This window comes from Apteryx mantelli, chromosome 3, assembly GCF_036417845.1.
Source record: "Apteryx mantelli isolate bAptMan1 chromosome 3, bAptMan1.hap1, whole genome shotgun sequence".
Classification (NCBI taxonomy): domain Eukaryota; kingdom Metazoa; phylum Chordata; class Aves; order Apterygiformes; family Apterygidae; genus Apteryx; species Apteryx mantelli.
The window spans coordinates 84,520,459-84,534,793 of NC_089980.1; positions in this window are offsets into that span (position 1 = coordinate 84,520,459).

The window sequence follows — 14,335 nt, forward strand, 5'->3', positions numbered from 1 at the left end:
TTTCAGCTATTTGCCAATTTAGACAGAGGTTATGAGAGTTTAATAGAAAAAAAAAAGCACCCCTCATATTGCTATTGAAGAGTATGCAATAGTGATATGTGAAAACAAAACAAAAAATTGAACAAACATGAAGTATTTTCATTCTATACAAGTAACCTTGTTATGTGCAAGTAATTTCAGAGCATTCTAGCTTTTTGGCTGTTTTTTAAAATAAATGAAAATACTTCTGCAGCAGAATAAGTCAAACCAAAGAGGTTTCAGTTTACATTATTTTTTATTTCAGCTCCCTGGTAAAAGCTGGAGTTTCAGTTCTGCACTTGACTTTTAATCCATGAAGCTGTTCAATACACAGGTAGGTAAAAGAGTGCCTTGGTCCAGTGTCCCCATCCTGCACTAACAGTGGCATCGGCACTCTGGCATCCCTATGACTACTGAAGCATGCCTTACTCTCCCTGCTGGACTAACTCCCTGCTCTTCACAGCACAAATCCCCATTTGAGGGTTATGATTTCAGTCTTGGACTGGCAAAAGGACTGAACTCAATTCTCAGGCTCATCCAACTGGGCCAGCTCAGGGAGTTCTCCATTCGTAACTCCTGTGCTCTCCCCTTATCCTCCGCCATTTCCCCAGTTCTCCAGGAGTAGCCCCCAGATCAACATCAGTGTTGCTCTAACTTCAGTCCCACCTCAGGTAGACCCGACATATTAGTCCCTTCCCTGCTTTCTTAGCACACAACCATCCCTAACAGTTCCTGAAAAGCCACAATGCAGCCCCCATCCTGCAGGCAGTTCCTGAAGACGTGCCACCACCCTTCTGCTTACTCTCTTACATGTGGTAATCAGGTTCAAATAGGATGCAGCTGCTCTGTCATAAGGATGTTGTACCTATTTAACTTAAAGGGCCTAGGGAGCCTAAAGCTAGCATTCAAATACTAAGGAATAAAGTCCTGATCCTGCAATTGAAGCTGCAAAGACAAATCTCAGTGATGTGGACTATTATTAGAGGCAGTGGTAGTCACACAGGTACAACACATTTCTGGAATTCTGACTGAATTGGTACTTTCAGTGGGATTCTTCACATGCTTCAAGTTAAGCAAGATTTGGTTCTATATTTGGAAGATTAGGATACTTAGAAATTCTTTTTTTGCTTAGAAACCTTTGTAAGAATAGTCTGAGAATGTACAGAAATGGGTCTGTGGTTTTTATTACAAGTGGTATAGTAGAGTGATACTTTAGAAGAATTGCATCTAACAACACTAACTCATTTCAGGGATGTCCTGGTTCTGTACTTGTGTGAATGTGAGCTGTCAGTAATACATTTTCTTTGAAAACAGTCATGAGCACTTACTTTTTCTTTAGTAGTCTTCTAAATGTTTAACCAAATACTACATAATTTCCCAGGCACCGCTTTGTAATACATGGGGTGCCTTGTTCATATTGTACAAGATAGAGAAACCTAGGGAACACTGACTGTTGATCCGGGTTTCAGATTTGATTGAATTCTAGTGATTTCGGAAGCTTTACTGTTTATTGGATTGCTTAGTAACCTTTCTATATGGCACAAAACATAGACACATTAACTTTTTCAATAGAACCACACACATGCAATTTGTAGCATCCTTCTGGGAGTGGGGTATCTGATTATTTCTGGCATCTCAGTACTATACTGGTTATATTCTTTGTCTCACTAGCATGGAATTGAGAGTCAGGTTAGTGAAGAGACAAGATTTCCAAACCTAAAACTGGGAGTTCATTAGAAGGTTAAACAGACAGTAATCCATCAGGTGCTCAGAATCTTTCCATATACCCTGGGGACCTTCAAAATCACAGAATCACAGAATCGCTGAGGTTGGAAGGGACCTCTGGAGATCATCTAGTCCAACCCCCCTGCTCAAGCAGGGTCACCTAGAGCACATTGCACAGGATTGCATCCAGGCGTGTTTTGAATATCTCCAGAGAAGGAGACTCCACCACCTCTCTGGGCAACCTGTTCCAGTGCTCTGTCACCCTCACAGTGAAGAAGTATTTCCTCATGTTCAGATGGAAGTGTCTGTGTTTCAGTTTGTGCCCGTTGCCTCCCGTCCTGTCACAGGGCACCACTGAAAAGAGTCTGGTCCCATCCTCTCGACACCCTCCCTTCAGATACTTGTACACATTGATAAGATCTCCTCTCAGCCTTCTCTTCTCCAAGCTAAACAGGCCCAGCTCTCTCAGCCTTTCCTCATAAGAGAGATGCTCCAGTCCCCTAATCATCTTTGTAGCCCTTTGCTGGACTTGCTCCAGTAGTGCCACATCCCTCTTGTACTGGGGAGCCCAGAACTGGACACAGTACTCCAGATGTGGCCTCCCCAGGGCTGAGTAGAGGGGGAGGATCACCTCCCTTGACCTGCTGGCAACACTCTTCCTGATGCACCCCAGGATACCATTGGCCTTCTTGGCCACAAGGGCACATTGCTGCCTCATGCTTAACTTGGTGTCCACCAGCACTCCCAGGTCCTTCTCCGCAGAGCTGCTTTCCAGCAGGTCGACCCCCAACCTGTACTGGTGCATGGGGTTATTCCTCCCCAGGTGCAGGACCCTGCACTTGCCTTTGTTGAACTTCATGAGGTTCCTCTCTGCCCACCTCTCCAGCCTCTCCAAGTCTCTCTGAATGGCAGCACAGCCCTCTGGCGTATCAGCCACTGCTCCCAGTTTTGTATCATCAGCAAACTTGCTGAGGGTGCATTCTGTCCCTTCATCCAGGTCATTGATGAAGAAGTTGAACAAGACTGGACCCAGTACTGACCCCTGGGGGACACCGCTAGCTACAGGCCTCCAACTAGACTCTGCGCCGCTGATCACAACTCTCTGAGCTCTGCCATTCAGCCAGTTCTCAATCCACCTCACTGTCCACTCATCTAGCCCACACTTCCTGAGCTTGTCTATGAGGATGTTATGGGAGACAGTGTCAAAAGCCTTGCTGAAGTCAAGGTAGACAACATCCACTGCTCTCCCCTCATCTACCCAGGCAGTCATTCCATCACAGAAGGCTATCAGATTGGTTAGGCATGATTTCCCCTTGGTGAAGCCATGCTGACTACTCCTGATCACCTTCTTGTCCTCCACATGCTTGGAGATGGCCTCCAGGATGAGCTGCTCCATCACCTTTCCAGGGATGCAGGTGAGGCTGACTGGCCTGTAGTTCCCTGAGTCCCCCTTCTTGCCCTTTTTGAAGACTGGGGTGACATTGGCTTTCTTCCAGTCTTCAGGCTCCCCTCCTGTCCTCCATGACCTTTCAAAGATGATGGAGAGTGGCTTAGCAATGACATCCGCCAGCTCCCTCAGCACTCGTGGGTGCATCCCATCAGGGCCCATGGATTTGTGGGTGTCAAGTTTGCTTAAATGATCTCTAACCCAATCCTCCTCCACCAAGGGAAAGTCTTCCTTCCTCCAGACTTTCTCTCTTGCCTCCAGGATCTGCGGTTCCTGAGGGCTGGCCTGAGCAGTAAAGACTGAAGCAAAGAAGGCATTCAGTAACTCTGCCTTCTCTGCATCCTTCGTCACCAGGGCACCCACCCCATTCAGCAAAGGGCCCACATTTTCCCTAGTCTTCCTCTTGCTACTGATGTATTTGAAGAAGCCCTTCTTGCTGTCCTTGACATCTCTAGCCAGATTTAATTCCAAACGGGCCTTAGCCTTCCTCGTCGCATCCCTGCATACTCTGACAACGTTCCTATATTCCTCCCAAGTGGCCTGTCCCCCTTTCCACTTTCTGTATACTTCCTTCTTCTGGTTGAGTTTTGCCAGGAGCTCCTTGCTCATCCATGCAGCTCTCCTGCCTCCTTTGCTTGACTTCCTACTCATAGGGATGCACCGTTCTTGAGCCTGGAGGAAGTGATGTTTGAATATTAACCAGCTCTCTTGAACACCCCTTCCTTCTAGGGCCCTAACCCATGGGATTCCTCCAAGTAGGTCCCTGAAGAGGCCAAAGTTTGCTCTCCTGAAGTCCAGGGTTGCGATCCTACTTGGTGCCCTGCTGCCTCCTCGCAGGATACTGAACTCCACCATCTCATGGTCACTGCAGCCAAGGCTGCCCCCGACCTTCACATCTTCCACCAGTCCTTCTTTGTTTGTTAGTACAAGGTCCAGCAGCACACCTCTCCTTGTTGGCTCCTCCACCACCTGTGTCAAGAAGTTGTCACCAATGCTCTGCAGGAACCTCCAGGACTGTTTGTGCCTAGCTGTGTTGTCTTTCCAGCAGATATCGGGGTGGTTGAAGTCCCCCATGAGAACCAGGGCCTGGGATCGTGAGGCTACTTCCAGCTGTCTGTAGAAGGCCTCATCGACTTCCTCATCCTGATCAGGTGGCCTGTAGTAAACACCCACAACAGTGTCACCCATGCTAGCCTGCCCTTTGATCCTTACCCATAAGCTCTCGACTCGCTCTTCATCCACCCCTAGGCACAGCCCAATACATTCCAGTTGCTCCCTCACATAAAGAGCAACTCCACCACCTTGCTTTCCTGGCCTGTCTTTCCTAAAAAGCACGTAGCCATCCATGACAGCACTCCAGTCACATGACCTATCCCACCATGTCTCTGTAATGGCAATGAGATCATGGCCCTGCGACCGCACACACATCTCTAGTTCTTCCTGTTTGTTCCCCATGCTGCGTGCATTGGTGTACAGGCATTTCAGGGAGGTGATCGAGCATGCAGGTTTCCCAGGAGGGGTAAAAGAGGGTCCTCCATAGCCACATCCCATGCGCACTTCCCTGGCTGCATTCACCTGTTGGAGGCATCCTGACTTGAGCAGTCTTTTGCCAACTACCCTGTCACTATAACTCTCCCCTTCCCCCATCTTTCCTAGTTTAAAGCCCTCCTTACCAGGTTGGCCAACCTGTTGGCAAAGACCCGCGTGCCCCGCCTCGTGAGGTGGATCCCATCTCTCCCCATCAGTTGTCGATCTTCAAACAGGGTCCCATGGTCGTAGAAACCAAAACCCTGTTGCCAACACCAGCGGCGCAGCCAGTCGTTAACTTGGAAAGTCCGTCTTCTCCTCCTCTCATCCATCCCCCTCACTGGCAGGACTGAGGAGAAGATGACCTGGGCTCCCAGACCCTTGACCACCATCCCCAGAGCTCTGAAATCCTGCTTGATGGTCTCCAGTTTGCCCTTGGTGTCATTGGCGCCCACATGGAAGAGCAGCAGTGGGTAATAGTCCGAAGAATGGACGAGCCTAGGCAGTCTTTGCATGACGTCTCTCACACGAGCCCCTGGCAGGCCACAAACCTCTCTAGACAAGAGGTCAGGTCGGCAGATAGATGCCTCCATTCCCTGCAGCAGGGAGTCCCCCACAACAATCACCCGCCGCTTCTTCCGGGCGTTCCGGCAGGGCACAGGGTCTGTTGTCCCAGGTACTTCCCTTGCAGCCATGCCCATCTCCTCCTCATCCTGGAGGGCACTAAACCTGTTCTTCAGCTTCAGGTCTTCAGGAGGAGTAGGAGCCTTTCTCCTCCCACGAGCAGTGACCAGTTTCCAGCCTTCTTCTACGATGTTATGATGTACCGTTTCACATGGCACAGAGCCCTCTGGCAACTCCACTGCTGCAGGGGGTTGGGACTCCCGAAGCTGCACAGTCTCCGAGAATACCCTGTCTATCTCTTGCTCCGCTTCTCGGATGCTGCGCAGCCTACTGACCTCCTCCCGTAACTCCCTTACCTGACGACACAGCTCGCCAACAGCAGCACACCTCCTGCAGGAGAGCTGGCTGCCAGCCCAGGCCTCCCGGAGAGGCCCCAAGCACTCCCTGCAGCCTGAGACCTGTAGAGCCGCATCTACTGTCAGAGGGTCGGTCTGGGTCTGACACAGCAACTGTCAGCCTCTGACACAGCAACTCCAACAGCCACTGGGGAATGCGCTGTGCGGCGTGTCACGACCATACCTGAGGAAACATACACCACAGGGAACAGAAACGAAGGTCCCTTCGCGTGTCCCTTCGCGCGCCCTTCTGCGCAAACTGCTAAGCAAACTGCTGCATCTGTTCGCTGCCTCAAAAGCCTGCTTATTGTCCATATCACCTCTCTCACATCTTGTAATTAGCTCAGACTGTTCCCACGCAACATAAAAGAAGGAAATGAAAATCAGTGATTATGGCAGAGTGATTAATAGCCAAGACTGATTGCTAGACCCTTAGTGAGTATATATTTTAAAACCCTGAACAGTTGTCTAAAGGTACTTAGAAAGATTTTTCTTTTTGAGTCCCTGATATATTTAATCAAAAGAAATTGTACTGGAAATATGGACTTTATTGGAAGCTATACTTCCAAAGTAGACCTGTATGTATTTTATGATGAGACAACTATGCAGCTTCTGTGACACTGCCTTGTTTCTTCTGTCCTTTTTTTTTTTTTTTGAGAATACTGTTATTTTATTTTTCCTATTTTAAGCATACAAAACAGAGTCAGGACTCCTAAGTTCTTAGTCCACATATTCCATTCATTCATGGCATATTCACATGGAAATAACTTATGGCTTCGATTTCCTCATGAGTAAAATTGGAATAAGTCTAGTTCAGACATTTTGAGGACTCTTCAGCTTTTTGAGTACATTACTGGCATGCATTGCAAGCCTGACACTTTTGCTAACGATTGCATAAAAGACAAATTTGATATATTTCAATACACAGTCTGCACAAGAGCACAGCTATTGAATGGTCAGTGGGAAATGGCACAACCATAAAACTACAGAATTAAAGATAATGGGACTAGAAAAGACCTAAAGACAGTCATCTTCTTGCCCTGGAGCAGGATCAGTCAGACTTCAAATGTCCCCAATAGTTGATTGTCTAACCTGTTTTTAAAAAGGAAATAAGAGTCACTGAGGCAATTTCTTACAGTGTTTAACAATCCTTACACTGAGAATGCTTCTGGGTTTTCTTTCTTTTCTTTTTTTTTTTTCCCTCTTCCCTCAGTGTCAAAACTAGGTCTCTGTTGCTATAATGCATCTTTTTGCTTGTATCTCATCCTATTCCTAGCACATATGACAACCATATCATTGTGCAGCAACCTTTTATCTATATGAAGGCTGTTACTATGTTTTCCCATAGTCTCTTTTTGTCTTCTTTAACTTCTTTAAGGTCCTTCCTTAAAGGCTGAGGGTTTCTGAGACTCCTTTCATTCTCAAACTGAATGATATTCCTTCACCGCTCATTCATTGCTAAACTTGTCCATATCTTTTTCTGGAATACAGGATCAAAAGCCGGACACACTGATCCAGTTGAGGTCTTGCTAGGGCTCAGTACAGAAATAATTAAGCCAATTAATGTAACATAGCAATCTGTGCTTTCAAAGTAATACACAAGTTACTTAATTCATTACAATGACCAACACGTTAGGGCTTTCAAGATGAAAATCTATTCTATCACTGTAATGAGTACAGAGATCAAACTTTTCTTTTTTTAACAATGAAATAGTCATCTTTCTTGAGGAGTCATTGATCTTCTATTTAAGTAATATTTTCTTTTGCATTTGTTCATTGCTGAGTATACTGGACCTGAGAGTGATGTTCATTGGAAGTTCAACAGTAAAATGTGAATAGTGATATTCATAAATCTCATATGTAAGAGCCTATTTTGAATATAATTTATATTTGATATTTGCTGTTTTGTTTCTGCCTGTGGAAGGTATCTAGTTAGGATCTGAGGAAAGGAAAAAAAATTAGATTAGATTTTGATAAGAAAGAGAAGAATCTAGAAGAATAAATTCTAAAACCCTGAGCCTCAGGAAGATTCCATCATTTTGTTGTAACTTTTTAAAGATTGTTACTCTCTGTATTTTCCTAAGGCTGTGAAGAAGGTCGGCATCTTATCATCTATTTTTAGAAAAACACTATATTCATGTTTACTTATTTGTTGTTATGTTATACTTCATGTCATTCTCAGAGGAGAGGGGGAATCCTGATGGGTGTTTAAAGCAGTAAAAACAAAGACAGAGGAATATGACTTGGGAAATCTTTGTTAGAGAAAGACGGTAATTTATTTTTTTCTACAGCAATAGAAATCTGTACCAGAAGTGATCACTAAAAGTGAGTATCACTAAAGATACTTACTTCCTCTATATAGGAATATGTATAACAACTTACTGCATACCTTTGTAAGATAGAATATAGCAAAAAGAAAGGAAGAAGTAGGAAAACATATAGAAAATATACAAGGAGGGATGGAAGAATACAAAAACAAAAGGAAAGGAAGAGGAGTAAGAATATACATTTTTTCAGGATGAGTAGCATCAGTCCCATTTGTGAAAATTTATATTTTGAACAAACAGGAAAGTGAGGTCAATTGATGCTGAAGCATAGTAAAGAAGTGATGTTATATTGTCTCAGTAAAGACAATTCTAAACCTAAGTCAAAAACTCCTGATACAGAAATAATTGATGATACATGAATTAAGGGTACAGGCGAAGTTCTGCTCTCACTTAAACCAATGAGAACATTATCATTGACTTCAAAGTAAGAAAAATTGGCCCTTGCATTTGAAAATGAAACCAATTTTAAGACTTTTTATATTGGATCAAATATAGAATTTAGCCACCTAAATATTGGTATTCATTTATCCTCCGATTGAATATATGCTTCTGAAGATGGTAGTTGAGATAGTGTTTTTAAATCAATTGTGCCTTTGGCCATGACTACACTGTGGTTTTTAAGACTGTTTCCCAAGTCTAACATGACCAGGCAGCTTCCCCACACTGCTTTGAAGCAAACCCCAGGATTATAACTTCCTTTTCTGTATGCACTTTGCTTTTCATAGGAAAAAGGTATAGCTGCACATCCTGAATGATTGCTACAATCACTTTAAGCTAGTGCCAGTCTAGATGCTAGATGGACAGTGCCCCAGTTTCATTCTGGCACACGATAGGAGCTAAGTATAGACCTAGTTCTTTTCCTGTAGTGAGATTTTAGCTGTATAAAATCCTAGTGTATGCATAATTTACATTAGTGTGGAGGGTTTTGTATAAGTGCCACTTGCCCAGCAGAAAAAATAAAAGTAAAATTAATATCTGGTATTTTCCTATTTTTTTTGAGGTTTCAGTCATGTAAAGTGATTTACAAGGTGTGTTCCTTTATATGGTAGAGCAATATATTCTTATTGTAGTTTTTAGCTCCTTGTAAGATGCTGTCTTTCCCACATACAGAGGTCAGGACAGGGTGCTGATTTTGTTTGTGGAAAAAACACTCTTTCATTCACAAGCGAAACGGTCAGTATAGTGCTTTGATACATTCCTTTCCGTCTCTCTCTCCTTAGGTATCAGTCACCCTTTAGACTTTTCTCCTTGCCTTGATGCAATTCCAGTTTCCGAAGATAAAGATGCTAAACCATGCTCATAAGTCATCTGTGGCATAGTGGGCAGAAGTTGATAGAGTTATGTAAGAAATTAACTTGTCCTATCATGAAGTCTTCACAGAAAGATACACTTTTTAATTAAAAAAAAAATAAATCTCCATAACAGGATCAGTTTCAGAAGAGATTTACTTAGAAGAATGGCGAAGTCACGTTCGCTGAGAATTCTTTGATCATCCACTTACCATATTTTTCCTACCCAGAGAGAGATTTGATCAGAAGTATTTATCATGCCTTAGAAAACTACAGAATGATTTTAGCCAGAATGGCTGCTTCGTAGAAAGCAAATTATCTTACAGTTTTTAACACTATGGGCTGTAGATCATTTAGAATAATGTACGATAAAATGAAAAATAATGGCTCAGGTCAGGTCCCATTGAAGATAATGGCAAAACTTGCATTAAATTTAGGAAGAGTGAGATCTGATTGTTTGAACAGACAGAGAAAGTCACATACACTAGCTCACTCCTTGACAGAATCTAATTCCTCTGTGTTCATTTGTTGTCAGACATAGCCTGTTTTAGGCCCCAATTCAGCAACTAAATAAGCAGCCTTCATCACTAAAGCACTTGAAAATGTACTTTTAATGCTTTCTAGAGCAGAGATAGATTACTGGATCAGCCTTATGAAAATAAACAGCCAGATTTTTCTCATTACAAATGCACACAATTTAAAGTTGGAAAATGCAGGATCAAATCTAACCCTATGTCTTTGTAGATTTATGGTTTAAGATCATACACAGAAGAGGAACATGATTAATCAATAAGGATAAACAGTTTTGTCAAGAGTAAAATTACATACATAATTTATTTTCATTGGAAAGAATGGCAATTTGCAAATTACAGAAACAAAATGGAAGGGCTGATTAAAAGGATTATAAAAAAGCTACAAAGTGGTGGTAATGTGTTTCATTCTAACATGCAAGTGGAAAGAAATAGTGCTGGAAAGACAGCTGTAATAAAAAAACCCACCAACAACAACTGTGCTTCATTTCTATTTGTTGCTTTAACAACCAACACAACTTTAAAATTTTTAATCGCTGAAATTATTTACCACACAGTTTCAGTGCACTATACATTTTATTTCCTTCTTTTTTCTTTAAAGATCATATTATTGGAATATTTTATTTACCTTGAACCTTTGACTTGCTTGATCACAATGCATTAAGGAGTTTTTCTAAGAGAGGTATATTATTTCCAAATATGTAAATTACCCAATGTATTAGCTGCAACACTATAACTATTGGTTAGAAAAAGATTGTACAATATAAAAAATGTTGCTGCGGGCAGCAGTTTCATACATTATTTAATTATGGTTCTTGCATTTTATATTTTCTTAATTTCTCAGTTTTCCAGAAAGAGTTTCTTTTTTCTGTTTACAAAATTTAAAACAAGTATAGAGGAAAGTGTTTGTTTCTGTTGCAATCTCCTCTTATTAATAAGACAAAGCACTTTCTTTTTCAGTTTCCAGTTTGGACTGGCTCATATTTCTTAACAAGACTGTTGGTTGATATTGTCTTGGAATATTCATTTTCCCCAACAGAGAATACAGTTCTGACTGTAATTCTTCTCTGCATGGCGTAGGGGACTTGTTTTGAACATCATGTATCATCGGTACCAAAGCCTGATACACAGTGATGTTCAGTCCCTGTTTCTGAAATATGGAGCTGAATTTTTATGAAATGGAGGTGGAGGGGTTTCATTTTTTCTAAAACTCTAAGTTATTACATAATTATAGCAATGGTTCTATAAATACTACATACAATTCCATAAATATAGGAAATATCTATAATGAAAACTGATAAAAAACAGTTTTGAAAGCATGGAATACAAATAAAAATTCTATCAAAACAAGACTTTTGAAATGTTATGTATTAATATGATTCGTTCTGTTACCTCTATTCACATGGAGCAGTAGCTCATTCCAAGAGCAGTTCAATTAATATCAGTGTTTCAGATTAGGTTTGTATGAGGCTTATTAAAACATAACATAATAACACATTTTTCTTCTGTCCATTCAGGCAATTAAGAAAAATAAGTTTCACCATCATGTTTAAACATGGTTGTTTTGTAGTATAAACTAGGCCTAAAGAGAATTGGCTTTAAGTAAATTAGAATTTGATTTAATAAATTTAGAGGCATGCAAAGTAAAACCCTTATGACAAAAGGATCACAAGTGTTATGCAAGGTTTGCAAGTCTTGCTTATTTAGGGGCTTGCAAGTATCATACAGAACGTAAAAAGTAACTTCAGGTGTGTGCCATCTTTGAAACAGCAGTATCAATGTGGATTTTTTTTTTCATTATGGTATAAGGAAATCTACTTTAACAGCAAAGGGGAATTACACATTTTGAAGGGGAAATGGACTACTTGATTGAGTAGGTTCTTTTCCTTCTCTAAAATCTAAGTTTATATGATCCTGTCAGACACAGATGGAAAATGATCCATCTTTGTTTTAAGGTGTTGCATATTTCAAGAAACTACTTCCAATATTAATGATTTCTTTAATATTAGTATAGGGACCAGAATGCTATATTTCAGTATCCATACTGTAAATGTGCCATTCTGGTCATAATAAAATCATCCTTCTCTCTACCCATTGTTGGTTGTAAAAATGAGGTGAGACTCTGGTGTCCTTCTCAAAGCATTTATGCTAATAAAATTCATCAATATACCTGATTACGTCTTTCACAGTCACTATACAGCCAGCAGCTTATTTATACGGACAATTTCTGATTTGACATTCAGCCTCCAAAATAAATTAAATAAAGATACAGAAGGCCAGTGAGTAATACAGATCTGTTTGGTCTCCTCTTTCAGACAGAAAATATTCTAGGATGCAGCGGAAAAAAAGAAAAAGTAAAAAAAGAAAAAGCACACACACACACAGAAAAACTCGCTGCAAAGATTATCCTGTTAAATAATATGCAATGCCAGCACGCAGGACTTGGACAATAGTTTATATTCAAAAGCTGCTGAATATACAAGATTATCATAGTTTGTTCAAAACTCTGGGCAGCATGCAAATGAAGATTATGGGATTTAACTTTTTTTTTTTCAGTACAAACACTGAAAACATTTTTATTATATGTTCATTTTTTTTCTCACCTGTGATAAAGTTACACAGTCTCTAAAACATACAGACTACTGTTTTATTTTCAGAAATGCAGAGAATCCTCAGTAAAATCACTACGATGGGAAAAAGGCATTTGCAAAGGCAATGCTCCAGTGTGGCCACCAGGATTTAGCCCGTATGAAATGAACCACAGTTCCAGCCCACACAGGCTCTGGAATCTGCACAGCATTTCTCAGCAGACCCATTACCCATCTGCTTCAAAAGCTGGCTCCTTTGCACAACCTTTTTTTTTTTTCTCCCTCTCTTTTTTCTAGTTTCTTGAATCTCATTAATGAATCTCATGGATATTTATTAAAGTTTGCTTGCTTCATAAATAGAACTGATCCTGAAAGGCTGATTTGGAAGAAAGTAATCTGGTTTACAGTTATTGACTGCTTTCAGAAAAAGTCTTTCTCGTCTTGTAAAGCCAAGCGGGGACATAAATTGGGAGAGAAGATGAATTTAATGCCTGGGATTATTTGAGATAAGATATTCATGTACAGAAATGTTTGCAAGCTCAAGCCCCATTTTAGCTACAGTTATATAAATATTTATCTGAGAGGTCTCAGTGTATTCAATGGGATTTCCAGTGTGTATACTGGTACTTGAGTGCAAAGATGGGTCTTGATCTTGAAAAGAGCTGTGCATGAGATTGATTCTGTACTAGATAAGTAGCTCCATTGTCATGATGGAACTATTTTGTACAGTGAATGTGCATGCAAATCTTTGCCAGATGATGCCTATGTTAGGGGAACCATGAAACACATTACAGGAAAAGCCTGTCAAATCCACACATATGAAAACTGAGAAAAAGAGATTATTTAATATATTTTTTCTAATGTTTCTTGGTTTCAGTAAATTTAGATAATTCTTGAAACAAGACTAATTAAAATAATTTCCCTTTCAAAAGAGGCCTTTCCAGTCTTTGGATATTGTCCAACAGACTTATGAAAAGCAAATATCTCCTGGCTATCTGTATTCTTATTAATTTGGGTAGTGGTTAAGAGTTGCTATGTGACACTTCATATGCTGATTTTTGTAATATGCTATTTTTTTGTTGGGCCCAAAGGATTCATTACAGATCGTGTGGTTTAGTGATCACTTGGTGTGTATGGTATTTTCTTTTTTATTCAGTTTCCATTGCACCATTGCAGAAGAGGAGCAAGTGGAGATGCACTGGATAGTAATATGCAGACAGGGGAGGCCTCTCTCAGACATCCAGCAGCCAGTAGTCCATCGCAAGGCTTCTGCCCATGCCACTGGTCTCTGCTCACTCAAAGCATGGTGAAAACAACAGTGGCCTCAGTTTCCAAGTTATTTCATTCTTTCCAGTAAAGTACAGCAACAGAAGTCAGCAACTGCAAAGGGAGCTGAGGGGCATGAAAATGGTTAAGGAAGATCCCAGTTATTGCTGACAAAGAAACTGATGGAGCTGCTTTTCTTTATCTCCAGGAAGCTACAGGTCTTTGTGTAAGTTTTGTGTGCCCTATTTCGCCTCTTACCGAAATGTCACTTTGTGGTGCAGACAGGTTACCTCTTCTGCTTCTTGCTCAAAACATTACGTGTTCCCCATACTGGTGGTGATTTAGAGCTGTTAGAAAGCTTGGCTAGCACTGCTGGGATGCAGGAGATAGCTCTCTAGGCTGCTTTGCCACAGCAGCATCCAGACACCCATATTGGGTCTGTCTGCCAGTTTATAGGTGCTTTAGAAATGGACACACACTGCCTAGCTTAGTTTCCATTGGTTTGATTGCTGACCGGAAGACCGCCATCTTTTTTACATATGATTGCTATAATTAGCCAACCCCCTAGAGCAATTCTTTGGCTAATGAATTTGCTTTTT